Source organism: Colletes latitarsis, unplaced genomic scaffold (genome assembly GCF_051014445.1).
Source record: "Colletes latitarsis isolate SP2378_abdomen unplaced genomic scaffold, iyColLati1 scaffold0025, whole genome shotgun sequence".
Lineage (NCBI taxonomy): Eukaryota > Metazoa > Arthropoda > Insecta > Hymenoptera > Colletidae > Colletes > Colletes latitarsis.
Window position 1 is genome coordinate 195,001 of NW_027488375.1, and position 2,500 is coordinate 197,500.

The 2,500-nt window shown below is 55.7% G+C and overlaps 1 pseudogene; it reads right to left on the reverse strand.

The window, feature by feature from the left end:
- The window catches only part of LOC143350726 (large subunit ribosomal RNA), an 8,937-nt pseudogene that overhangs the window by 4,126 nt on the left and 2,311 nt on the right, over positions 1–2,500 (reverse strand).

A 2,500-nucleotide genomic window follows, 5' to 3' on the forward strand; every position in this document is an offset into this window, starting at 1 on the left:
ATATTCTTGCCTCCGCCGCTGTTTCCGGTTAGGATTAACCCAGCGCGGTCTAATTGGTGTCGTTCTAGCCTGATCAACGCCGAGAGAAGGGCCCGAAGGGAAGGAAACTTCGAGCCAACGCGAGACGCCGGCAAGAACGTCATTACCCATCAGGTGTTCGCGTGCCAGTCGCACTAACTCGTCTGAGTTCCACCCGTGGATATTGGCTACCACCTCAATCAATGGAGGGGTAGCCAATCGCGGAGCCGGATCCACAAATATATCCACGGGTGACTGACCGTCTGGCCTAGGTAATGACGTTCTGTTTCTGGGTGGCGTGATACGGGGAGGAGCTTGTGCAACCTCCTCCGCGGAGAGATAGCCATCGCTGGATGATGACTCATCGGCTTCGGCAACCTCTTGTAGCAAATTTGCTACAAGCCGCCGATACGCCGGTCTCTTCCGCGCACCTTTAATCGAGTCGAGTGTCCTGTTAGGGACAATCGACAAAAGGTGCTGGTTCAAGAAGCGTACACCGCGGCGTGCCGCGGTAACCTCTTCTCTAGCCAGAAGGAGGAGCTCCTCATCACACCACGCTCGTCTCGTTCTCTCAACGTTGATCCCCTCGTTGTAGGCCTCTCGGTGCTGGTGACGCATATGCTGTCCGAGTCCGATGGCGGTTGGGAAGGACCTGGGGCAATGAAGGCACTGGTGTTCTGCGCGCTGAATGGACTGTTGAGCCGAGGAGGCTCCCGCCCCCGAAGGTTGAATTGGCACTTCGGGAACCGGAGCCTGCTCAATACGAGGGCGTGACCGTAGAGCGCGAGCCCCGTCTGGTGGTCTGGCAGGGGGCGCATTTACGGCAACGCGGGTTCGCCGAGGTCGCTGCTGGGGCGCGGGTTCGGGAGAAGGGGAAGAGTCGCGGGAATCTACTGGATCAGTAGGGCCGGCGGGCCGAGGCCCCCGCCGGCTAGTGGTCATACTTCGCGTTTCGATCGGGCCTACTGAATGAACCCCCGACGGGAAGGCAACCCCCCGGAGGTTTGAAGCCAGAGCCCTGTTGGCCGTTGCGAGGCGGCTGGATTGCCGACCCGCAACGTTGCCCGGTCCCCACCGCGAGGAGGTATGGGTTGGCACATGGAACGAGGATATAATATCCGCCGATCCTTTGAGGACCACCGCTCATAAATCTTTGATTCACGAAAAATCAGCCCATCAGGCCCAAATGTCAGAATTTGCCTCACAGGTTACTCACGCTTCTCAAGCGATAGCGGGAACCGTTCGAGCTATTGAGGAAACCCGTCTCAAGCAAGTGAGGGAGGAGACGATTCCACCTCCACCTCCTGCAATAATCTCATACTCAAGACCCGTGGCAGTCTGTTGCCCTCCTGCAGAGTCGGAGCCATGCTGTCCTCCTCGAGAATCCTCAGGATCTCCAGACTCAGATCCCGGACCTCAACGGTCTACAGTGGTTAGGATTATCAACCGAGATGGCACCTACATCGCTCCCTCAGCTGTCGCTCGAGTGGAGAAAGGAATGTTAACATCATTGGATCTCAAAGTTCCTGGGCTGAATTCATTGAAAGCACTAGTGGGCAAGCCAATAGCACTAGCAGCCATGGTGCTCAATTTAGACTTAGCACACCTGGAGACCAAAGGGGATAGTCAGCCAGATTGGCTCCACCAGTTGTTGGCGACCAACCATGCTAATAGGAAGCAGATTGTAATTAACGCCTTGAAAGCTTTACCACGTCGTGAATACCAGTGGAAACTCACTTTATAAAGATCTTAATGAAATCCATTAGTTTCATTATTAAGAGAGTCATAGTTACTCCCGCCGTTTACCCGCGCTTTTTTGAATTTCTTCACGTTGACATTCAGAGCACTGGGCAGAAATCACATTGCGTCAACACCCTTGGGGGCCATCGCAATGCTTTGTTTTAATTAGACAGTCGGATTCCCCTAGTCCGTGCCAGTTCTGAGCTGAGTGTTGAATGGCGGCCGAAGAGGACGATCGACGACGGCAAGCCGCCAACGAAAGCCTCGCAGCAAGGAAGATCCGCGGGAGGCCAAGGCACGGGACCGAGCTCGGATCCCGACGAGAACGAACGAATCCGTTCAACGCCGTTCACCTCGCCCAGGCCCGGCACGTCAGCCAGACTCGCTTCCCGACCAAGCCCGACACGCCCCGCTCCTCAGAGCCAATCCTTATTCCGAAGTTACGGATCCAATTTGCCGACTTCCCTTACCTACATTAATCTATCGACTAGAGGCTCTTTACCTTGGAGACCTGCTGCGGATATGGGTACGAACCGGCGCGACACCTCCACGTGGCCCTCTCCTGGATTTTCAAGGTCCGAGGGGAAGATCCGGACACCGCCGCAACTGCGGTGCTCTTCGCGTTCCAAACCCTATCTCCCTGCTAGAGGTTTCCAGGGAACTCGAACGCTTATACAGAAAAGAAAACTCTTCCCGGATCTCCCGACGGCGTCTCCAGGTCATTTTGGGTTACCCCGACGAA